The sequence below is a fragment of the Hakea prostrata genome, chromosome 10, assembly GCF_041222555.1.
Source record: "Hakea prostrata isolate BN-2017 chromosome 10, UWA_Hpros_2, whole genome shotgun sequence".
In the NCBI taxonomy this organism is placed as follows: domain Eukaryota; kingdom Viridiplantae; phylum Streptophyta; class Magnoliopsida; order Proteales; family Proteaceae; genus Hakea; species Hakea prostrata.
Window position 1 is genome coordinate 26575949 of NC_142609.1, and position 26545 is coordinate 26602493.

Below are 26545 nucleotides of genomic sequence, written 5' to 3' on the forward strand. Positions count from 1 at the left end.
TAAGAATCTAATTTAGGAAACATGTCAATGATATTCAAATATAGAAACTAGATTCATGCTATCTATGTAATTAAGGAAATAACCATCCTTACCTTTTATAACTCGCAAAGGAATCCTAAGAAATCAAGTAAGATCTTGGCAAACTTGAGAAGAAGGTCCTAAACAAGTATATACAACATATTAGGAAAGATTCCTAACAGAAAAGATACCAAAACATCCAACACAGACCAATTCTGGAGTTCTTTGTACTCATTGGTCGAGTGGATTGGTCGATCGGTCCACCAGTCGACCAATCGATCGACCAATGCGATAAAGATAGCCTAAAAAAAAAAAGAGTTTTAAGATATGAAATCCGAATTTGGTGGTTCAAAAAGGTACTAATCAAGGGGTAAACTACATCAGTAATATTCTAACATATAGGGGACCTCAAAACACCAATCAAATCAAGATATCAAGATCCAAATTAGGAAACAAAGAGTTACCATAATTAGATCAACCATGGATCTTGATGAATTCGAAATAGAAATCAAAGACAAGAACAATAGGAGGATGGATCATTGCTTCAGGTAAAGGTATCATGAAAACATACTTAGATCTTCAAGGAAAAAGCTTAGAAGCATAAATCTAAATAAGGAAATAAAACCTACCATATATGTAACTACCATGCTTCATGAAGAACACATAGTATGGTAGAAGAGAACAACTAGAAATTGATAGATTATGGATCATGGAAAGAAAACATAGTAATTAACTACTAACATGATCAATATCGAAGATCCAAAGAGATCAGAATTCAAATCAGAAGTTTAACAAGATTAGATCATGGTTTGATCATGAGTCCTTCAAAAGCTTGCAATGATCATGGTTAAGATCATTGTTCTAGCCTCAAATCCTTAGGATGATCATGAGAACATGTTCAGAGATGTTTGCAACAGAGAATGCAGCATCTCTTCTACTGTCTCAACTCAAAAAGGAAAGAAAAACAAAGATGGAAGAGAAGAAGAGAGAGTAGACATACCTTTTGATGCAAAAGGAAGAGTTTCGACGAAGATCCGTCAAGAAAACACCAAGGATGCAAGGGAGATGACTTGCAGAGGTCTTTGGTTCGTTCCAGAGAGTTTGGAGGCAGCAAATAAGAAGTAGACTCGAGATTGGACTTAAATAGAGCAAGAAAAACCTAATTGCCAAAGACAAGACTCATTGGTCGAGTGGATTGGTCGACGGCCCGATCGACCAATCGACCAATGCGACAACAAGACCAAAACAGGGAATTGAAGGCCCAGATCAAATCCAATCCTAAAGGGGTTTTGCACACAAGTCAAGTGACTTACCTACTAGGTAGAAATGCCTTCAAACCAAGATAGAGAGCACTCCAAGTCCATCAACTAATCCGATCTTCATCAAGATTCAGTTTCCATAAATAGAACTTCATCAACAACTTTCATGGATTCAAAGCCAGACACCAAGTCCTCCACTGGGATGGCCCAAAGCTGACTTCTTACTTTACTCCGGGTCATCGGACCTATAAATAACAAGGTTTTCGGGTCAAGGTTAGGGCTGGGTTTTACATTCTCCCCCCCCTTAAAGAAATTTCGTCCTCGAAATTGAAAGCGTACCTGTGCTTCCAAAGAGGTAAGGAAACTTCTCCTTCATGTCTTCTTCCTTCTCCCAAGAAGCTTCTTCAGGGGTATGGTTCTTCCACCGAATCTTCACCAAAGGGATGGTGCGATTCCGCAGCTGCTTGTCCATTCCTATCCAAGATTTCGGCCGGTTCTTCATCGTAGGTCAAATCAGCACTAAGTCCTTCAGGTGCTTGCTGCAAAATGTGTTCCGGATTCTCTATGTATCTTCGGAGCATCGAAATATGAAACACATTGTGAACACCAGCAAGAGGCGGAGGTAATGCTAATCGATACGCAACAAGTCCAACCTTTTCCAAAATCTCGAAAGGTCCAATGTAGCGAGGGCTAAGCTTTCCCTTAACATTGAATCTCATCACACCCTTCATTGGTGAAACCTTCAGAAAGACTTTCCCTCCAACTTGAAATTCCAAATCGGTCCTTCTCTTATCAAGCATAAGATTTTTGTCTTGACTCGGGCAAACTTAATCCTTTCTCTTATCATATCTACCATAGCACTCGTAGCTTCAATCATTTCGGGACCTAAGACTTTTCTTTCATCTGTCTCGATCCAAGACAAAGGTGTCCTACAAGTACTTGCCATACAAAGCCTTGAATGGAGCCATGCCTATTGTTGCTTGATAACCGTTGTTATAGGCAAACTCAACCAAAGCTAGGTGTTCATCCCAATTACCACCCATATCCACCACACAAGATCCGAGCATGTCTTCCAATGTCTGAATTGTCCGCTCGGATTGTCCATCGACCGTGGATGATGAAGCTGTACTCAAGTTCAATTGGGTTCCCAAGGCCTTCGCAAACTATTCCAAAACCTTGAGGTGAACCTAGGATCACGATCCGAAACAATACTCAATGGCACACCATGCGGACGAACCACATTATCCACATAAAGCCTTGCTAGCTTATCCGGAGTATGAGTGATCTTCATAGGAATGAAATGGGCTGATTTGGTCAACCTATCAACAATCACCCACACAGTGTCGTTGCCTTTACTTGTCCGAGGCAAGCTAGTCACAAAGTCCATGGAGATATCCTCCCACTTCCAACTAGGAATAGGAAGGGGCTGGAGTAATTCAGATGGAGGTTGTCGAACGGCTTTCACACGTTGGCAAGTCTCACACTTGGCAACAAAATCATCAACATCCGCCTTTAGACCAATCCACCAAAAATGTTCCTTCAAGTCCTTGTACATCTTGGTGCTTCCCGGGTGTATAGTAAAGACTGATGTGGTGTGCTTCCTTCAATATTTCTTTCTTAACTTCTTCGTTTTGTGCACGCACAGTCTTCCTCTAAACAACAAAGCACCATCCATGGATATACCAAAGTCGGGGTCCGACTCAGGATTCGAAGAAATCTTCTCAACTTTGATCAAAAACTCTTGATCGGAACTCTGCAGAGCAACAATCTTATCTCTAAGACCAGATCTTGCCGTCATGGCAGAAGGAATAAAATCAGAATTCTCAGGGACGATTTCCAAATCAAAACTCTCAATAGAAGACCACAATGGTAAACTCAACGCATTCAAATCCAAAGTCTTCTTCTGGTTCTTCCTACTAAGAGCATTAGCAACAACGTTTGCTTTCCCAGGGTGATCTTGAATATCACAATCATAATCGAGAGACTAGTTCCAACCATCTCCTTTGTCTCATGTTCAACTCCTTTTGGGTAAAGAAGTATTTCAAACTCTTATGATCCGTGAAAATGGCAATCTTCTCACCGTAAAGGTAATGTCTCCAAATCTTCAAAGCAAAGACAACGGCAGCAAGTTCTAGATCGTGAGTGGGGTAATTCCGCTCATAATCCTTCAATTGCCGAGAAGCATAGGCTACGACCTTGCCATGTTGCATCAGTACACAACCCAAACCAATCTTTGACGCATCGGTATAAACCGTCATACCACCGAACTATCGGGTATAGTCAAAACACGGGCACTTGTTAATCTATCTTTCAACTCTTGGCAAATTCTTCTCCACAAGCGTCGGACCAAACAAACTTTTCTTCTTTCCTGGTCAACTTAGTCATAGGAGCAGCCAACCGAGAAAAGTTCTCAATAAACCTTCGGTAGTAACCCGCCAATCCAAGAAAACTTCTTATTTCCGTTCTCGACTTAGGTCTTTCCCAATCAGCCACGACTTGGACCTTTTCGGGATCGACATGAATACCTTCGGCTGAAACTACATGACCAAGGAATACCACTCTCTTAAGCCGGAAATCACACTTGCTAAACTTAGCGAACAACTTCTTTTCTCGCAACCTTTGCAAAGTGAAACTTAGATGACTCGCATGCTCTTCTTCGCTCTTCGAATAGATCAAGATGTCATCAATGAAAACAATCACAAACTTATCAAGCACATCATGAAATACTTGGTTCATGAGGTCCATGAACACCGCAGGAGCATTGGTCAATCCGAAGGGCATGACTCTAAACTCGTAGTGACCATACCGCGTTCGGAAAGCTGTCTTGAAGATATCACTAGACTTCACTTTCAATTGGTGATATCCGGACCTTAAGTCAATCTTTGAGAACACAATCGCACCCTTCAACCGATCGAAGAGATCATCAATTCCGGGCAGCGGATATCTATTCTTGATAGTCAACTTATTCAACTCACGGTAGTCGATGCACAAGCGCATACTACCGTCTTTCTTCTTGACGAACAAGACCGGAGCTCCCCAAGGTGACACACTAGGCTGTACGAAACCTCTATCAATGAGCTCATTCAACTGATTTTGCAACTCTTTCAACTCAGTAGGAGCAATCCTATACGGAGCTTTAGATACCGGAGCGGCACCAGGGACGAGATCAATAGAAAACTCGACATCCCCGTCGGGAGGCACTCCCGATAGATCATCGGGGAAGACATCAACAAAGTCGCAGACAACTCGACTTCATCGACTCTTTTCTCCACTATACCCTTGCCTTCGGATGAAGCATCATCCACTAGGGCATAGACTTGCATCGGTGCAGACAACACCTTCTTACAAACCCTTCTCTTTTCACCCCGAAATTCAAAGACCGGACTTCCACAAATATGGAACTGAATCTTCTTTGAGGAACAAAGGAACACGGCTTTGTGTGTTGTCAACCAATCAATTCCCAAAATAACATCGAAGTCCTTCATGTCAAGAATCACAAAATTGGCTTCCAAGTTCTTCTCACCAATCAACACAGGACATTTAGATAACCCCTTATCTAGTTTCACAACAGGACCAGTGAGGTGTACTAATCAATAAACAACTAGACAACTTCTCGAGGATTAGGTTAGTCTTCTTGATGAATGCGAGATGACATGAACGAATGAGATGCACCCGTATCAAATAAGACAAATGCGGAAATAGAAGCAACTAACAATGTACCCGTAATCACATCATGGCTTGGATCCTGCTCAAGACCTTGGAAATACCGAAAACTCTACCGGAGGGAGGAGCAGGAGCACTCTTCACCAGCCGGGGCAAGGCTTTGGGCAAGTGCCGCTCCGGACAGCACGAGCAAAATGACCAGCTTGCTTGCGAGTAGAAGCAAACGAGGATTGCTTTGGATCCAACAGGGGTGGCTGCAACAGAGGGCTTCCCGAACAAAAGGCCTTGCACTTGCACTTGCACTTGCACTTGCCGGTGGTGGTCGGTTTCCGCCATCTTGTCTAAACCGGCCGGGCTGCTGAAAACCCGTGTTCGACCTACACTCTTAGCCCGAAAGGTAGGAGTGGGGTAGGGTGTAGGTCTCACAAAACGACGGTCATTACGATCCACCAAACTAGAATTCCTTGATCGCCCGGGCTTCGCACACAAGCACTTTCCTTCTCTGTTTCTTCCAACTTCTTCGAGTTCTCGCACCACTTGAGCATAGCTCACTATAGGCTGGACTGTGAGGTAAGCTTTAATGGCGGGGCGCAGTCCTTTGAAGAACTTCTTTGCTTTTGCGAGGTCATCCTTCGAGAGAATGCGGAGCAAAGAAATGAAGCTCTTCGAACTTCGTTGGTACTCCAACACGGACAGAGATTCCTGAGTAAGAATCATGAACTCAGCTTCCTTCGCATCTTTTACCGCCTCGGGAAAGTAATTCATACAAAAAGCCTCTTTGAACAACTCCCAAGTTACAACTCCCGCATGCAAACCTTCCAAAACAGCCGAGTGGAGATCCACCATGCATCGGCTTCTTGTTGCAACTTCGTTCAAAGCAAACAAAATCTTCGAGCTTCCGAGCATTGCGGATGTCGGAAAGCCTTCTCCAACTCACGAAGCCACTTGTTGGGAAACAAGGGGTCCTTGGTAACTCCGGTGAAAGTGGGTACTTGCATCTTGCGTAAAACTCTCCATCAAGCGAGTATGAGGAGTTCCAGCTAAACCTCCCGCATTCAGGATGCGGCATGAGGATTCACATTAGCACCAGCCCGGGTCTCATTATGCGAGTCATGAAACCCACCAACATCCGGTTGAATTGAGCCGCTTGTCGCCGCATCATATTGCCCATAATATTGGCAATATCTCGAAAACTTCCAACATTCGGGGCACCAGGTATCTCATGAGTACCCTGATCAACATTTGGTATCTCACCACCACCATGAGGTATTTCACCACCTCCCTGAGGTATCTCACCACCACCATGACCACTGGATTCACCACGCCCACTTCTCAGAGTAACCATTCTGCAAAACCGAGAACATCAAAATACCGAATTTCGAAGTTTCAACATAAACCACAAGTCCAAATGATTTGAAAACTTAAATCATGCTCAAATATATCCATATAGTCATCAAACAATAATCCATAAGGCAAAAATCACATTTTCCAAAAATTCAACAGCAATTGAGGTCTCTGTGACGGATTTTTATTTGCGGCAGAAGTTGCCTGCTGCCGCCGACGGCTATGATAGCTCCATGTCATCAGTGTTTGATCGAACGGCTGAGATTCAATTTATTAATTTTTGTTTTTGCATTTTAAGGATTTAACTTATATTAATTTACAAAGTAAGTCCTTCATCTTCGATAGTCGTAGACAACGATGCCGGCGTCTCCTCTCGACAACTTTCCGTCGCCGTCAGACGCTGCTGGTGCTGTTGATTTTAGGGCAAACAACGATTCTAATGTTCAATGTGTTAGACAAGGTATAACAACATAAATCTCCCAGTCCTGAAGCATCAAGCAAGTCAATGTGATTCAAAACAAGAAAAGGTAATTTGGGAGGAGAAGAAAGCCACCTTTGAAGGTAGAATTTCAACTGCGGGTGACGGTGGTTGCACCTCCCTTTCCCAAATTGTAGAGAAGCTATGACTCGAACGATCGTCTGGCACCAGACCAGGTAGGCACTGAGCAAGCAGCGATGGTGCACGCATTGTAGAGTCCTTACTCGTTACAACCTTTTATGTTCTGAAAAAAATCACCTGTCAGAGCCACCAATTTTAGTCACTAAAAATTCGTTCCACCCTAAATAACCCATTAGAAATCGTAGATCCATAATTAACTAAAACCATCGGCTCCAAAACTATGAAGTTCTATATCTTATGAATCCCAAACTCAATTCGGAAAGAAGCTCCATGCTCTCACTAACTTTTTAAATTCAGAACTGATGAAACGAAGAAGCAGATACTAAAGGGAAAAAGAGACTCTAATTCTAAAAGGAAAATAATCCCCAAACCTTGCAGACTACAAAGGAACCGTTATAAATTTTCGCCAAAAATTGAAGAAGAGATCACCACAACCCAGGAATCAGAACCCAAAAATGAATGTAACTAAAAGAGGCAAACAATTTATGAAATGAAAAAAGGAAAAGACTAATTATGAAGCGACTCAGGAAGAGATCACCATAATCAGGAACGACTCAACATTTCAACGGCAACCGATGACGGCCGGTGCTCTGATTTCTCCAAAATCATGCTTCCTAATGGCATCGGTGAGAGGCAAATGAAAGAGGGTGCTCCCAAATGGCGTCGGGGAGAATGAGGGAGGGTTTTGGCAGTCGGGTAAACCAAGGACTTTCTTTGTAAATAATATAAGTTAAACCCTTAAAATGCAAAAACAAAAATTAATAACTTGAATCTCAGCCGTTCGATCAAACACTGATGACATGGCATTATCATAGCCGTCGGCAGCAGCAAGCAGCTGCTGCCGCAAATAAAAATCCCTCTGTGACCATTGGTCGAGTGATTGGTCGACTGACCCAGTCGACCAATGAGTCGACTAATGCAGACAGAATGCGAAAATTCGCATTATAAGCCTCATTTTCACATTCCAACCTCATTCTAACTTCTTCCAAAGGTGAGAGAGCTCTAGGGAAAGTCTCCAAGAGTTCTCACAAGTGTTCTTGAGGTGATTTGGTGCTTCAACAACAACACCACAACACACAATCTTCACAAACAAGGTAAATCTCTCATTCTTTCTTCCATTTTCATCTTCTCATGCTTGCATTTCAATAAAACCATGCTTTACTTGTATCCAATGCTAGAAATCATGCTTAGGAATGCTTAGAAACATATTCCCTAGGTTATAAACACAATGCCATGCATAGACAACAAGTTTTAACATAATGGACGCCAAACGATACAGAAAACGCCCAAACCGCGAAACCACGGACAAAGCCAGCCAGAGACATGAGGCCACAATGATTACAATCAACTCAAAATCCAATCCAATGCAAACAAATCTCGCGAATTTCGCAACCAAGTTCGATCGATTTCATCAAACAAACCATAGACAGATCCGTCGCATGCAGTATATTCAAATCAATTCCCCAAATTTGAATCCAAAAAAACGAATACCCTTGGCTCAAATCTTAAATTAGCACTAATTGGAATTGTCTCTTGTTGTCTCTTTCACGGATACCCACTATGCAGAGGGGAGGGCGAGGACGAGGTAGAGGTTGTGGTCGCATTGTAGGTGCTCTTAGGGGCAGAGGTCGAGTTCCTTCGAGCCTAGACGGGAGGTTAGGAGACCGGACATGTTTGACACACCTCGGGCCGAGTTCCCGTACGAGGCCTACTTCGCCATCGCACTATCGAGATGGGACGTCTACTTCACTTACGCCAGCTCGGAGCCTTTAGGATTCGGCAGAGGTTCGACACATTGCGGTGGACTCATCTCTTCACCGAGGATCTGCCGGTATACCCGGAACTAGTGAGGTTGTTCTTCAAGCAACCTTACCTACACAGAGGAGGCTCGAGGCCAAGGACATCCACTTAGACTTGTCCTCGGGAGCGTGGTCTTCCGGACTCGGATTCGCTTCTCTACCCGGACACCGGGCCGAGATCTTGCGGGTTCCTTACTATCCACAGGCAGTGTGTGTGGATACCTGCAGGAGCAGATCCGGACAGCCATCCGATGCCGTACGAGCTACTCGAGATATGCTCTACGCTATGGGATAGCCGTCGATGCTTCACTCCGTGGACCAGCGGACGGATGACGGATTCTCGCACGGATTATCGGTCGCATAGTCGGCCGAAACATTATGCCGAAAGCCGGACATCACCATCAAGTCACGGTGATGGAGGCCTTAGTCATCTACCGCATCTACATGGGCTTCGAGATCGATCTCTCCTACATCATTCAGCAGGTCATGCTTGGACTTAGTTCTGCGGCCTAGCATGCGGAACCTTTGCTATGGGAGGCTACCGACTTTGATCTTCGGGCATTTCGGGGTGAGTTTTGAGGATACACCAATGGACACCGGTTCGCAGGGATACTCTATTGGGACTCGGACCATTCGTCGGATGAGATTACAGCGATCGGAGAGATCTCCTGGTCCGGAGGGTGAGGATGATGATGAATCGGAGGATGAGGATCGGGGGTCGGAGGATGGAGGAGAGGATATCGGTCCCGATAGTGATGATCAGGCCGGAGATGATGCAGATATGCACGAGGCCGAGCTCGTGCATCACGAGTTTCCTTCATCACACTTCGAGGCGGGTGGCCCTTCACATGCAGTTCCGGAGACTTCGGATCTTGGAGCACAGATGAGATCGATGACTTCCATGCTAGAGAGAATGGAGGTCGGACAGAGCAGATGTATGAGAGGATGGAGTCACGACGGGATAGGATAGAGCATCGGGTGACTCGGCTAGCGGAGGAGTTCGAGCATACGAGAGATCGAGAAGATCACCTAGATAGACCGTACCTTAGGATTTCCATTTATGCATTTCGGATGTAATCGTTGTAAAAACTTTTGAAATTAATGAAGTTCATTTTGTCTCCCTTTAATTATTGTATGTTATGCACCTTTCTTTTCCTTGCATTAGTGACATTTGTTCAAGTATAATTATGGTATGTTATTCGGAAATGTTCTCGTTATGCCTCAAAGGTCAAGTTTCTAATTCAGCGTTCTATTATTCACTTCTAAGAGTAGAAGAGTCATCATTTCAGATCAATGACTCAGGAATGTTCAGTTATTGTCTTTTGTAGTTAGGATCTCCTCGAACATTGGGCTCGATACCAATCATCACGCCCTCCCAGCCGGTACCCTATCCGGCATACCCGAGAGTGTGATCCACAGCCCAAGATCGGGTATCGAGTGATCAACCTCCCACATAAACAATAACATAATCATGAACAATCATAATAAAAGTGCGGAAGATAAACCATAGATCCAATGAAGAAAGAATGAATCATAAATGAATCAGAATGATAGATATAATCAGAGTGTCAAACAGATAAGTAAAGTGAGGCAAATATCCCACTCTACAACCAGCGGAAAAGTAGCTCTAAAAGAATAAACTAGACACAATCTAATCCCAGTAGCAAGTACAATGGGTAACTAAATTGTTCTCCACTTTATAGACAACATCCTTATAAGTGTAAATCTCATCGTACGGAGCATAACCACTCGCGGGATCTTCGATGTAATTGTGGTAACCGCAATCACCTTCCCCGGAGATATGCCTCTTCGCCTTGCGCTTCTTCATAGGGACCGTCATAGTACTCAAGACTGCAGGATAGTCTAACAAACATTGTACAATAAAGGAATGAGTTTCAAGGAAACTCAGTAAGGCAGTTAAAATCCATAATAACATAAATGGCAGGATTCCAGAACAATCATAAATGCAATATGATATGAGACAAGCAATGAATGAATGAATCTAACTCTATGTATGCTGGTCTCTATTGGCAGACATGCTTTAAGTCATAGCACCGTACTTCTTTAGGAAGGTCCACTCACATCCTCAACCATTTAAGATATCTTGGATTCTCTCACGGATCATTTCACCGGTCTTGAGCAACCGATTGGTAATGGGTCCTTCATCCCTCAGGACAAACCATGGCAGGGGGTTAAGTCAACACACTCTCTCACAACCATTTGGTATAAATACTGGCGCATGTCAGGGTAAAACCTAGCCAAATGCAAGTCTTCTACTTAGTTACATCAAGTCGGATCCAAATACTTCCATTCCTCGTCCCCGACGATCCTTTCCGGTATCCTTCACACTAGAGTCCTCATAGTCCCCGACTACGGACTCATCAACCCTATTGGTTATCCACATATGGTAAACGGGAAGCTCTCACGTCCTCTCACGGGTTGGTTACCGGTCTTAAGCGCCCGTGAGCCCAAGTCTAACCATATGCAACCCTACCAATAAATGGCCCCCACAATGTGATTCCTGTCCTCTCACGGGTTGGTTACCGGTCTTGAGCGCCCATGAATCCCCATTGCTACCACGGGTCGTTCGGTCTCAATACCCCTCCAATTAGGGTCTGAAATAACAGGACATCCTAGCCAAACACTACTAGACAATCCTAGATATGTCATCCAACAGTTTAGGAAGGTGTCCAGAGGGCATCTCCGGAAACATCCCATAATATTCCCGTAGTAGTCCAAGGACAGAAGTGTCAAAAGGACACCTCTCCTTTCCAAACCATACTTAAGCATACACATGCATCAATTCATATCATCACATATATGGAAAGAAATCAATAATTACAATCACTTGTATAATATTGGTAAGTAAATCATACATGAATCAATTTAATATGAATAAGTAATGCTACTGTAATCAAAGTTATGCAACAATAGTATATCATTGTAAGAATCTAATTTAGGAAACATGTCAATGATATTCAAATATAGAAACTAGATTCATGCTATCTATGTAATTAAGGAAATAACCATCCTTACCTTTTATAACTCGCAAAGGAATCCTAAGAAATCAAGTAAGATCTTGGCAAACTTGAGAAGAAGGTCCTAAACAAGTATATACAACATATTAGGAAAGATTCCTAACAGAAAAGATACCAAAACATCCAACACAGACCAATTCCCGAGTTGCTTGTACTCATTGGTCGAGTGGATTGGTGGATGGTCCAGTCGACCAACTCGACCAATGCAGACAGTAGCCTAAAAAAAAAAACAGAGTTTTAAGATATGAAATCCGAATTTGGTGGTTCAAAAGGGTACTAATCAAGGGGTAAACTACATCAGTAATATTCTAACATATAGGGGACCTCAAAACACCAATCAAATCAAGATATCAAGATCCAAATTAGGAAACAAAGAGTTACCATAATTAGATCAACCATGGATCTTGATGAATTCGAAATAGAAATCAAAGACAAGAACAATAGGAGGATGGATCATTGCTTCAGGTAAAGGTATCATGAAAACATACTTAGATCTTCAAGGAAAAAGCTTAGAAGCATAAATCTAAATAAGGAAATAAAACCTACCATATATGTAACTACCATGCTTCATGAAGAACACATAGTATGGTAGAAGAGAACAACTAGAAATTGATAGATTATGGATCATGGAAAGAAAACACAGTAATTAACTACTAACATGATCAATATCGAAGATCCAAAGAGATCAGAATTCAAATCAGAAGTTTAACAAGATTAGATCATGGTTTGATCATGATTCCTTCAAAAGCTTGCAATGATCATGGTTAAGATCATTGTTCTAGCCTCAAATCCTTAGGATGATCATGAGAACATGTTCAGAGATGTTTGCAACAGAGAATGCAACATCTCTTCTACTGTCTCAACTCAAAAAGGAAAGAAAAACAAAGATGGAAGAGAAGAAGAGAGAGTAGACATACCTTTTGATGCAAAAGGAAGAGTTTCGACGAAGATCCGTCAAGAAAACACCAAGGATGCAAGGGAGATGACTTGCAGAGGTCTTTGGTTCGTTCCAGAGAGTTTGGAGGCAGCAAATACGAAGTAGACTCGAGATTGGACTTAAATAGAGCAAGAAAAACCTAATTGCCAAAGACAGCACTCATTGGTCGAGTGGATTGGTTGACTGGCCCAGTCGACCAATCAGTCGACCAATGCTGACAGCAAGACCAAAACAGGGAATTGAAGGCCCAGATCAAATCCAATCCTAAAGGGGTTTTGCACACAAGTCAAGTGACTTACCTACTAGGTAGAAATGCCTTCAAACCAAGATAGAGAGCACTCCAAGTCCATCAACTAATCCGATCTTCATCAAGATTCAGTTTCCATAAATAGAACTTCATCAACAACTTTCATGGATTCAAAGCCAGACACCAAGTCCTCCACTGGGATGGCCCAAAGCTGACTTCTTACTTTACTCCGGGTCATCGGACCTATAAATAACAAGGTTTCCGGGTCAAGGTTAGGGCTGGGTTTTACATTAATGGCTAATGCAATGATCTTAATCATGATCATTGCAAGCTTTTGAAGGAATCATGATCTAAATCATGATCTTGTCTTTGTTCATCTTTAGATTCAAATTCTAATCTTCTTAGATCTGTTTTATTGATCATATTAGTAGTCAATCGCTATGTTTTCATTACAAGAGTTGTAACCTATCAATCTCTAGTTCTTTCTTCTTGATCATACCATGCTTTCTTAGAAAACCATGACTGATACATTTATGGTAAGTTTTGTTTCCTTATTTAGATTCATGTTCTTCAGTCTTAGATATATTTTTCTTGAAAATCTACATGCTTTTCATGATTTCTTTATCACAATCAATGATCCATCATCCTATTGTTCTTATCCATGATTTTTACTATGAATTCTTCAAGAACCATGATTGATCTAATTATGGTAACTTTTATTTCCTAATTTGTAAGTTGAAGACTTGATTTGATTAGTGTTTTGAAGTCCTCTATATACTAGTATACTGCCATAGTAGTTTTCCCCTTGTTTAGTACCCTTTTGAACCATCAAATTCGATTCTATATTCTAAAAACTCTGATTTTTTAAGGCCACTGTCTCTGTTGGTCGACTCATTGGTCGACTGAGGCAGTAGACCAAGTCTATCAACCAATGAGGACAGCAACCTCATATTTGGTCTGTTTTGGATGTTTTGATATCTTTCCTTCTAGGTTTCTTTCCTAATATGATATATATACTTGTTTAGGACCTTCTTGGTAGGGTTGGTAGGGTTGCATATGGACAGACTTGGGCTCACGGGCGCTCAAGACCGGTAACCAACACGTGAGAGGACGTGAGAGCTTATCGTTTACCATATGTGGATAACCAATAGGGTTGATGAGTCCGTAGTCAGGGACTATGAGGACTCTAGTGTGAAGGATACCGGAAAGGATTGCCAGGGGCGAGGAATGGACGTGTCTGGATCTGACTTAATATAACTAAGTAGAAGACTTGCATTTGGCTAGGCTTTTACCCTGACATGCGTCAGTACTTAGACCAAACGGTGATGTGAGAGAGCAGTGACCTATACCCCCAGCCATGGAATGACCCGAGGGATGCCGGACCCACTACCAAAAGGCGTTGTGTGATGAGACCTTCCCAAAGAAGTATGGTGCTATGACTTAAAGCATGTCTACCAATAGAGACCAGCATACATAGAGTTAGATTCATACATTCATTGTTTGTCTCATACCATATTGCATTTATGTTTGTTTTGAAATCCTGCCATTTATGTTATTATGGATTTAACTGCCTAACTGGGTTTTCTTTCGAAACTCACTCCTTTTGTACCATATTTGTTGTTAGACTTCTCTACAGGTTTGGAATACGATGACGGTCCATATAAGGAAGCGCAAGGTGAAGAAGATGAAAAAGAACCGACTTAAGATGTGGATTAGATTTCTCTTGTTTCTTCTAGACTTATCTTTTACTTTATTTGTATTAGCTTAGAGCTTTACTTAGATTTCGATCTACCTTCCGCATATGTTCTGGAGTATATTTCCGCTATACTCTATAGTTGTCTTTTGATTTGGTATCTTGTTATTCCACACTCTGATATTCTTTTGTGATCCTTCTAAGATCCTTTCTTGACTTTTATTATAAATTATTTGAACATTATAATTTGTTCTTGCTTTTGATTATGTTATTGTGCTAAATGGATATGATCGTTCCTAAACTTGATCTTTTGGGCTATGGATCACTTCCCCGGGTAATCCAGATAGGGTACCGGCTGGGGGGATGTGACAATTGCCCACATATCAGACTTTTCTTTTTGCCTCCTTGATAGATTCCTTAGCTGGACCACTGAGCATTGTATAGATTGGAGTCTACCTTCTCTTTCAATTATCGCCCCTCTGGACCTTGGTCGACTTAGGTTAGGCTTCAATGTCTTTCTCTACTGGTTGATCTTGCTCTCTTTCTATCTCTGAGCAGTGATTGAGTTCCCTCTGGCTTATTATTCCGAACATACTTTTTCAAGTGTCCTTGGGATCTAAGCTATTCAATCTCCGCCTTAACTTTCCTGCAATTGTTAGTCCAATGACTGTGATCTTTATGAAAGTCATGATACTTACTTTTATCTAGTTCTTCATGCTTAGATTATAGCTCGCTCAGTCACTTGAGAAGGCCCTATCCCTTGATCTACATCAAATTTTCTGACCGACTTTATTGAGGGGAATGAACGTTCTTTTTGGAAACTGTTTTTGGGGTTGGGTCCGACCACTCCCATCTAAGGTTCTGGCCAAGCTTTTGTTTTGTTGGGGCTTATCTTTACTGGCTTTAATCATCTTGGCAGGCTCTTTATTCTCTCTTCTAGATTCAATTGCTTCATAGATCATTGCTTGCTTGTAGCAACAATTGGGCGGTATGGGTTCTGTCTTAGGCATGTCATGCATGAGATTCTTCAACAGAAATGGATTTGTGATGCCTTGATACATAGTATGAAAATCTATCCCTCATCAAGATTTTCAATATGGATGGTCAAGTTATTGAATCTACGAACAAAATATCTGATCGACTCTGAGTGGCGTTATTGCACCAAAAAGAGAATATCCTTCATTTTCTTAGTATTTATTTCTGGCTCGGAAATGTGATAAGAAGACTCGACCAAGACGGTCAAATTTGAGATCGACCCGTCCTTCAACCCTAATAACCAATGGAATGTTGGGCTGGTTAGTGAAGTTGGAAAACTTCGACACAATGCCACCTCGCCATTCTTGTACGAAGACATCACTAATTTGTAGTGCATGATATGTTGCCTTGGATCCTGAGACCATCGAACACCATGAAGGTCAAGCATTTGAAACTTTTAGGGATGTTAGCTTCAAAGATAGCTCAGAAAGATGGGTTGAGATTAATGACGGAATATAGGTCGATAGCTCAGACAGATGGATTGAGATTAAGGACGGAATATAGGTCTTTCTCTCCAGTATTTTTTCAACTTCTTCAATTTTTCATCTAGTTCTTCGAATCGCCTATCAACATAAGCAATTCCTTTTCCTGGCACATCATGGCCGCCCATGCCTTCCTTATGCTCGAATGGTGGTCGACTACCTCCAGCGTCAAATCTTTCACGGCCTTCACTTTCATCCCTTTCTTCATCGAAGGGAGGGTCCAAGTTATGTACAGATGCTCCCTCGCGTGCTGCTCGAATTAGATCACCAACCTTTTCTTTTCCCTTGGCTTGATTACTTTAAGACGGTCGAGCGGAGGGGGTCGACCGTTGACTTGTTTGGACTCCATATCTTCATGCCTTCCATCAGGAGGCAATTGCAGTGGATCCCTTTGTTGCTCAATGAGGAAAGGATTGGGACCTTGTAGAATCCCTTGTTGACAAATGTTGGCCCTAAGGAAATCTTTAAGTTCCAAAATCTGGCTTTGCAATTTGTCATATTTATCCATTCATATATTGGTTCTAGTTGGACAAGCCAAGAGGTGGGTTGTTACGAGTAGGAGATTATTCTCACACTCATGACGCATCCTCTTGTTGGTCTCATGAGTTTCAGGGTCATTGTGTTGGCTTCTTGCTTGCAGTTCAGATCTAAGTACCACCATGGCTTCTTGATTGATTTTCCACAGATGGAGCCAAGAATTGTTGCTCTAAAAACTTATTCGTCAGTACAAGCCAATCTAACTTGCAAAACAACATGCTCAACCAGGTTAGTCGAGAATGCCTCTAACAGTCAAGTCAGTGAATGCTCACAGTTTTAGAGGTAGAACACAAGTTGTTGAGCTCTCAATGCTAGGTAGTGTTGTGGTCAACCAAAATATAGAGTTGCTTGATACACAATCAGAGATGGTCGACTCTACAAGAAATCGACAACTCAACCACTGCTCCGTTGTTTAGGATCTCCGGAAGCTGACAAAGTCTTGAGAGAAATTCATTAAAGAATTTGTGGAGCATATATTGGAGCCCGAGCACTGGCAAAGAAAGTGGTAAGGCAGGGATATTTCTAGCCAATTATACGAGAAGATGCGGCATACTATAGGAAAAGATGTGATAAATGTTAGGCTCATTTCAACGTACCTCATGCCCCTATAGGACCACTAACATCATAATTATTATCTATTCCTTTTGCAAAATGGGGAATAGACTTAATAGGCAAGTTACCAAAAGCTTCATGAGGTAGAGAATATATGGTGGTTGCAGTTGATTACTTTACTAAATGGATAGAGGTGGAATCCCTGGCTTCAATCAACACGAGCCAGATGAAAAAAATTCATCACCCATAGCATTATATACAGGTATGTAGTACCCAAAACACTTATATCTGACCACGGAAAGCAGTTCGAAGATCTTGAATTCAAAAAGTTCTACAGCGAACAAGGTATTGAACACAAAATGTCCTCAGAAGCCTATTCTCATAGCAATAAACAGGTAGAGGTGACAAACAAAACAATGCTTGATGGATTGAAGAAAAGGCTCGACTAGCTAAAAGGGAGGCAGGTGGATGAGCTACCAAGTGTACTCTGGTCTTACCGAACAACCGCAAGGTCAACGACAGGCGAATCACCATTCAAGTTAGCTGATGGGGTTAAGGCTTGAGTACTAGTCGAAGTACAGGTTGGATCCCTCAAAGAAGAAGAATTCGATGAAGAAGCAAACATTGAAGGAACAATGATCAATTTAGATCTCCTGGATGAAGTAAGAGACAAGGCTCACTTTCGTCTGGAAGAGTATCAAAGGTGAATCACTGCCTATTACAATAATAAGTAAAGATGAGACAGTATCTCCCTGGAGATTTAGTGCTTCATCGAACAACTGCTTCGGATCCAACCAATCAAGGAAAATTAGCTCCCAACTGGGAAGGTCCATACATCATGATACAACAAGTAGCCCTAGGAGCTTACCACTTACGTGGTCCAGTATCCAAACAAGCGATTCCCCACTCATGGCACTCGAGTAACCTTAAGAAGTACTATCAGTAATTGATTTATTCTTCAAAAAGGGATATTTTCCCAAGTTTGGTAAACATTATCTTCAGCTTTTTCAAACAGGAATATTGGTCTTGCCTGTCCAGTTATATTCAGGGTAGTACCTTAAAGGAACTCCCTGCTCGAAAAAGAAGAGCATAGCAGTATCCTAAGGGAACTCTCCTTGCTCGAGAAAGAAAAGCAGGGCAGTATCCTAAGAGAACTCCCTTTGCTCATAAGGAGCAAGGCAGTATCCTAAGGGGAACTCCCCTTGCTCAAAAAAGAAGAGTAGGGAAGTATCCTAAGGAACTCCCCTTGCTCGAGAAAGAGAGCAAGGTAGTATCCTAAGGGGACTCCCTTTGCTCATGAAGAGCAAGGCAATATCCTAAGGGAACTCTTCTTGCTCGAGAAAGAAGAGCAGGACACTATCCTAAGGGAACTCTTCTTGCTCGAGAAAGAAGAGCAGGACACTATCCTAAGGGAACTCCCCTTGCTCGAAAAAGAAAGCAAGACAATGTCTTAAGGGAACTCCCCTTGCTCAAAAAAGAAGAGCAAGACAGTATCCTAAGGGAACTCTCCTTGCTCGAGAAAAAGAGTAGGGCAGTTCCTTAAAGAACTCTTCTTGCTCAAAACGTAATCCTGAGGCTAGAAGAAACAACTATGCTCGGAACACTCTAATGAAAAGCTATTATACTCAAAATGATTCAAACATCAAGTACAAGAGACTCATTACATGAAACATAAAAGATGCATAAAATTGTTTCAAAAGGATGAGACAATGGCTAAACCAAGCATAATGAATTTAAGCTGGGGGATCCTTGGCAGCAGTGTCCCCCTTCCTCGTTCACTGAAGTGTCTTCGTCATCTTTTGAGGTCGACTGATGTTCTTCTTCGGCTTCTTCTTTTTTGGGGGCTAGCTCCTAGTTTGAGTCTAAAAAAGAATTTACCTCAATTGGAACGCCCACAGGGAAGGGATCCTTGCCCACAGCCCAATTTAGTCGAGAAATTTTGAGCTCATTGAAGAGGCCCGGGTCAACAAAGTCCTTAAATTCGGGCACATCTATGGTTGGGTGATGAGTAAGAACATCTTTGTATCCATATCTCGGACCATAGTTAAACCGGGCCCGGCCACTTCAGCCATGAAGTCACGACACTTCTACGTAAGAACCTAGCGCCTAATGACCTCATGTTGGAGCTTGTTGGGGAGATCATCAAAAGAAGCTGGAGAAGCTCGAGCAAGGCTTGATCGAAGATTTTCAACTTCAACACGAGCATCTGCCCTCTCCTTGATCATAGCCTCAAGCTGACTAGATTAATATGCCAATAGTCTATCTTTCTCTCTTAACTTCTCCTCCAATGACTTGATAAGCTTGGCCGAAGTTTTCTCCGACCCCTCTTAACGCTGCCACCTTTACAAGGAGAAGGGCTTCCTTCTCCTCCAAATTTTCAGCTTGAGACTTGAAGGTCGAAATCTTGGCATCTTTTTTCTTTAAGTTCTCTTGAGAAACATGCAAAGAAAGATGATCTTGTCGACCAGTCTCCAAGCATGAACCCAAAGCTTGGGTAAGATTACAGAGCATCCTATGAATAGAAAGAGAAAGATGATCCTTACTTGGTAGAGAATAAGGTCGTATTAAATAAAGAGAGAAAGAACAAGCAAGAGGATTCTTACTTGGTCACCACGTCATAACGATGAAGAGGGTTCAAACCATCCATAAATTTCTGGTCGACCGGAAGAAGTATGTTCAAAAGCCATTCCTTTGCCACAGGGGTACCTCCTTTTAGTTGTTATAAAGGACACTCGACTCTGTTGTCAGCGACCACTTCGGGAGAAGCAAAGGAGGAAGTGAAGAAGAAGAACCACTAGGCCTCAAGCTGGCCAGAATATTTTGCAAATACACTTGAAGATTTCTAGGGAGTAGAAGTGTCTCCATGCACAATCTCTTCGGCCATAGATTCCCTGACCCTGTGACGCTTCTCAGAAGTTTCAACCACAGAGCTTGGATGACCTCTTAGGCAGTCGAGGAGGAGGATCAGAAGGTGCCGGTACCTTTGATTTTGAGCTTCTCGACCTCTCCGACTTGGCTGGATGTTTTTCCTCGACCTCTTTGATCTTCTACGCTGCCGCATTGGCATATGCTACTGGACTCCAACACTACAAAAAGAAAACAAAGAAAGAAGGTTAAATCCAATCAAAGGAAAACTCTATGCCAAATGAAACTAAAGACAAAACATACCATGCAAAAAACCCTAGAAACATAACATCTCTAGATGCTCAGGGCAATAGCCATTCACTGCTCGGTAATTTTTGTCCTCGGTAGGAATGCTGAGGATCTGCTCTTTCGCCTGTTCTTTAGGGGGAGTGAGATGTAGAAGGTCATTAGACCTCTTAGGAGGTCCTCGACTCCATGAGGTTGGCAAAGGAGGAGTACGGGGAGGTTGGACATAAAAAAAAAAAATTGGGCGCCATCCCTTGGTGTTCGAGGGTAAGGTCCTGTTCCCAACAAAATTCTCATCCCAACCAGACTGGCTGGACGGGCGCTTGGATAAATAATACCATCCTGACTACTACATTTTCTTAGCCATAAAAGAAATGCAAAAAGAGGGCGAGGGAAGGTCGAACATTGTTCACTTTTTGTTGGCAAAACCCCCAAAAACAAATCAAGTTTTTCCAACTATTAGGGTCCAACATCCACGGGCATATTTCAAAATGACAGAGGATATCTGAGAATATCTGATGAACAAGGAGTCAGAACCCACTCTTCAAAGAGTATTCATATAAAATGAACTCCCCCGGACGACACTTATTAGCACGGTCACACTCGTGGGGTGCTCGTAGAACAAACTCAGAACGAATATTATATTTCGCTCGGATCACACCCAACTTTTCCTCAGATATCTTAGAAGTCCTAAACTCAGGGCCTGATTTATTGGGATCGAACTCAATGTGGTACTTAGAAGGTGTCTTATCTTGTTCGGCTATGTATTGTTCAGGCGTCAGCCTATCTACCCATTTTTTCCTCTCTGCTTTGAATTTTGCTCGAGCAATAAGACCGGACTTCCCTTGATAATTGCAAGGAATAATAGGAGGACAAGATCCAACTTCAGGTTCTTCACAAAGGTTTCCAGAAGGTTCCCTGACAAAACCTAAGGGAGAGGTGGATCAGTCCAGTCACTATCAGTCTACTCGGATCCTGATCGACCACTGGCGTCAAGGTTGGAATTTTCTTACCTACCTGAGTCACTATGAGAAGATTCTGAAATTTCCATTAGAAAGGGCAGAAAACGAGGTCTCCTAGCGACGGTTTTTCTCCCAACCATAGGAACAAGGAAGACCAGTAAAAGGGAAACTAGGAAAAATACCAACTATAAGGAGACACCCAAAGAAACCCAATAGAAACACAGCAGAACCAAAAGGAAAAGAAAAAGAGAAATTACATTACAGAAGGCTAAAGAAATGCTTCGAATAAATGAAGAAACAAAGGGCAAAGAACGAGAAGCTTACTATTTAAAAAAAATGGGCTCACGAACAGGGATTTCTAGCAGCTCCCAGAAAGATCAAGAAACTCCTAACCTCCGTCGCAAGTAGCAAACGAATGAAGAGCCAACAAGGTCTGAACCAAAAACGCGACCTCAACAAGGATTTCAGGACAAAATTTTAGAGATTTCAGAGATTTGAGAGAACACTCAGGAGTGAGAAACTCAGAAATGCGAAGTTAGAAAGTGAAGAAGATGAAGTTAAAGGAGACTTTTATACTTTTATAGATTCCAATCTAAGGATATGGAGGAAAAAGGATCTAAAGGTATATATCGCAAGGCTCTAGAAATTCGAAAGATGTTAATCGTACGAATAAAAAGAAGTATGATCCAACCATCATCAACGGTCTGAAACAGGATTTTTTGAATTCTTATAAGAAGGAATCTAAACAATTAGATTTGATGGCATGTGGAGGGACAAAGGCAGCCATCATTAATTCAAATATGGCAAGCTGTTTTCCGGGTCACGTTTGATGCCACATTGCGCTACGTGAGTGATAAGGAAAGAATAAATAAACTTAAACCAGTCCGGTTTGAGCCCAATCCGATCAGCTCAGAATCAAACCAGTTCGGTTTGAGTCTAGTCCGATCAGATCGGATCACGTTAAACCGACCAGGTCAAGGTCGGTCGAATAAGTACAAAAGCTAAATAACAAGGTAAATCTGAATAAGATTCTAGCCAAAGAAGCAGTATTCAGTTACGACTCAACTACTCGTGTTTGAGTAGGACTCAATGACTAAGAGTCGGATCACAACCGAAATAAGGTTTGAGTCTCACTCAAACTCATGCATAGAAAATCTATAAAAAGGTAAAGGAGCACAAGAGAAAGGTACGCTGAATAAAGCCATCAGTATTCATATTATTATTGTTCATTACTTTCTTGCCTTCCTTAGTCAGATTTCTAACTAGATCGTCGGAGGTGAAAACTCGACCTCACGGTCGAGCTCATCTTTGCAGGTTCAACCGGCTGAAGGGACGAACAGGATTGTGCAGCAACAGTGAGTAAACCTTAAAAGACTTGTTGCAGCCATCACGTTGATCTAACCATCACAATTATGAGTTGTTTCCTCGAAGCTATCTTTATATGGTACAGCTAAGATTCCAGATCCGACCAGGGAAGATATTAAGACTCACACATCGAACAACTAAGTGTTCAAGCATGAGAGATTGGGGGGCTTGTGTTGTGGTCAAACCAAAATTAGAGTGGCCAAACTAGTGGTACGACCAGACCGCTACAACCTAACCCAATCATGGGCAAAGCAAGATTGAATCAAGTAGACTTCACATCAAGTCTTTTAGTCACAATCAACACTTGAACAAAGATAAGAACGAGAAATCACGAAGATGGGACTAAGAGTCCATATCAAACCTTCAACACTATTTGAGTAGAGTTCAACTAACCCCAGAGAGACAAAACCCTATTATGATTTTAAACACAGAGTACAACAGAGAACCGCCCCCAAGTTGCTATAAAAACTAGCATCATCATCAAAAGGAGGAACACATTCTTGAGTTATTCCAATAGCTTCAAAATTCATATTAGAGTAACCTGTTCTATGTAGAGAAGAGGACTAACTTGCCCTAGGGTCAAGCACTTTTTTGCAGGTTCGTACGTTCGACCAACTTGAACGGGATTCTGCAACAACATGTAGAATACTAAAAGTGTGTGTGTACGACTACGTTAATAAGCTAGCCTTATATAGGTGTACGGGAGTCACCTAGGTCGTGTGATCGAACTCCCCAGCTTCTCCCTGACCGTCAATGGTAGAGTCCTTATTAGTCTCTTCAAAAACCTCTCCTTCCCTACTCGATTAGGAGTGTTGTCTGGAAGGTTAGTTATAGTTCTACCAATGTATGTTGCTTGGTGTGCACGATATGTTGCTTGGGTTGGCCACTCCGTTGTGGTCGGCCTTGGTTCGTCCAGTTCATTTTTGGTCAACCATATCAGTAACATTCTTGTCTTGGAAATCCCCCGTTATCCAAGCTTCAATTGATGGTTCCATGATATTGTTCTCTTTAAGTATTGAGTGCAAAGCATGTGAGTTTGCCTCCCCATCTTTGTTTTTATGGGTCCTTTCTAAGGGTTAGGAACCTTGTCACATAAAAAACAGATTAAGTTATTCCTCTTTTTTTTTTGGATCTGAGGTTCATCAAGCTAGCTTGTGCTAGCCACAATTACATCCTCAGGGTAGCTTTTTATATTAATGCAGAAATTAAATGTTTACTTATATATATGCCGCCGAGTGAGTATGAACCCACGACCTTCCCGTGAGAGTGTGGGTTTTTTACCGCTAGGCTAACCCCTCATTGGCAGATTAGGTTATTCCTATTCTGCCAGTTATGTTAATGACCACTCACTTATGAGAATTTTATCAAGAAATGGACCATCCATTTTCCTCTGGATTAGTGACACGTGTCTATAGGTCACATCAAAAGGTTAAGATTAAATTAAAATAAAAATTTTATCTTCTAAATCTAATCTCAATCTTTGAATGTGATTGATGAACATGTGTCCTCATCCAAAAGGGAAATGAATGGTCCATTTTGGACCTAATAAAATTCCCTCACTTATGTTTCTTGTAAATGTTTGTTCAGTGATTCTAATTATTTTTATAATAAAATAAAAAACCTAATTTGATACTAGTATTAAATTGTTTTATCTTTTCTTCCGATAATGCTCTAGAATTTATTCACAAAAGATATCTTTGATTCTTTTCTTTCTTTTATCCCCAACGCATGATTTCATCAAATTAGTTGTTTAGTCTAGTTACTAAATGTAAACTAAGAATCTGGTAGATATTACTTGGTCGGTTATGCACATAATGCAAATTCTAAAAAATTACAAGCTCAAGTTTGGAAATTACTTCTCTTATGAAAGCATGGATAAGGTCCCATATTCCATGGCCCTCTCCATATCCCATGGTGGCACTAGCCCTATGCATTTGATACGTACTTTCTTTTTGTACGCCTTTGTTGTGCTATTTTGCACCAAGTATAATGGCACACTACCGAATTAGAATCTTGCTCAACCAAAAGATGGATGAAAAAGAGCTAAACCTAACATGCTCAACATCATGAGGCCGATCTGACATGCCCAAGAACATACGTCCAAGTATCTGTACATGGGCTCCCTTAAGAGTCCCCATGGTGGAATAATGCTCAAGTCGTCTTTCTAAGAACCCCCTCACTTGTCTACCTAGGAGATCTTCAAATCTTTGCAAGGTGATAGAGACACACATATCAAAAGATACATTCACTTTACCCACCTCCGCTCTTATACATGACATGTCAACCTAAGAAGAGATCCGCACCAGCTGAAGGTTCCTATCACCCGAAAGACTCACATTTGGCTACAAATTAACACACACACACCCCCTGCCCACCCCAAGGGGAAGGGGGGGTAAAAGGGCAAAAACTACCACATTAAATGGTAATGTTCATTTACTCCCACCATACTTAACTCATGTAACTAAACCCCGCTTCCTAGGGTGATGTTGTTTCTGCATCTAACTTAAGCTTCGAAGGTGACTAACCAACCACCAAACTCGGCCTTCCCTCCCTTTCTCTTTGGTGAGCAGGTCTCAAGCTAAGCATACCAGAGTCACCCACAGGTTCACTAGTAGGGGTTAGATTTAAGCACAACAATCTTCATTGATGTTAAAATCAACCCCCTATTTCCGTTCTACATCATAACAAACCTTTGTTTCATCTTATCTCACATCTTTTGGTATGTTTTTTTTCACAACTTGCAGCCTAGTTAGACAATATTCTTATTTTAGGAGTCTTAATGTTCTTTGTATTTGATGCAATCCCTCATTATTAAAGTCAAATTGAATGCAATGAATTGGATTCATGGTTAAAGAGCCTATGTGGTTTGTGTGTGAACATGAACTCCTCTCCCCTCCCCATCCCCTTCTCTTTCGTTCTTCCATTCTCTATCTATAGAATCGAATTCAAATTACTCAAACCAGGTTGATGGAAACATATATCCAGGAAGTGGTTTACCATTATTCACAGATGTGAGATTTATACCCCCCCCCCCCCCCCTGAAGAAAAAAAAAAAAAAAAATCTAGCCTATTGCCTTGGGGTACTTTTTACCCAGAACAGAAGTTCTCACATTTGAAGCCAGGATCCAGCTTGTCAAATGAAGAAGTTGTTAGTACCGGATAGAAAATGCAACTACTTCTGAATCTCAAGGAGTAGCCATATGTTCCAAATTCAAGCTCGATTTTGTAACGGTTGCCCTCCTCTTCTGTTAGAAGATGAAAACACGAAAGCTATTATCAACCATAATGCATAATAAGAATCGAGCCAGCTAGCATTCTTCCTTTTTTTGGGTCATCAACTATGTCGCAAGGATTTGGGGAGGGTGGGGGGAGGAGGTCGCATGATAGATTAAAGCCTAAGACCTTCTCAGTCTTACTATCATATAAAGAAAGAAACTGTTACACTACACCAAAAAACATCCACAAGAATTTAAAATAAGAAAATTTTCTGATTTATCAAGCAAGATCTGCACAACAAAACCAGACTAGCGACAAACAACTTCATTTGTGGCCATCTAGGGCGAACCCTTGAACATTGAAGGTCACCTCACCTTGTAGGGTAATTTTCTCCGACTAGGACTTCCATTCCATGCTCGTTGAGAACGTAATCGTTCTAGTTTGCTTCTTTGATTGTTTTGGGATATGTTCTAGCATCTACCATGTGTTAATCAAGGTGCGGCTAATGGCACCAAATCGGGCAACGAACATGGCGTTCTTTTGTTTTCAAAACACTGAAAAATGCTAAATGTATGTTAAATGGGTCGACCTTTCATTTTTAAACCAGTCCAATTTTCATGTCTAGAAAA

General features: G+C 41.7%; 1 protein-coding gene and 1 long non-coding RNA gene across 2 annotated transcripts in view; one reads left to right on the forward strand and one right to left on the reverse strand.

Moving 5' to 3' along the window:
• The window catches only part of LOC149002375 (membrane protein insertion efficiency factor), a 35432-nt gene extending 20632 nt beyond the window's left edge, over window positions 1-14800 (forward strand). The window contains exon 7 of the transcript XR_016170147.1: window positions 14549-14800. The gene's annotated coding sequence lies outside the window, so the exon portion shown is untranslated. The remainder of the gene's footprint in view (window positions 1-14548) is intronic.
• A 4008-nt stretch (window positions 14801-18808) lies between these two features.
• Window positions 18809-21895, reverse strand: LOC149002376 (uncharacterized). The gene is made up of 3 exons (XR_016170245.1): window positions 21660-21895; window positions 19827-20309; window positions 18809-19735 (listed from the first exon to the last, which is right to left on the reverse strand). It is a non-coding gene; the product is annotated as an uncharacterized LOC149002376 (long non-coding RNA).
• Between the last annotated feature and the right edge of the window lie 4650 nt (window positions 21896-26545).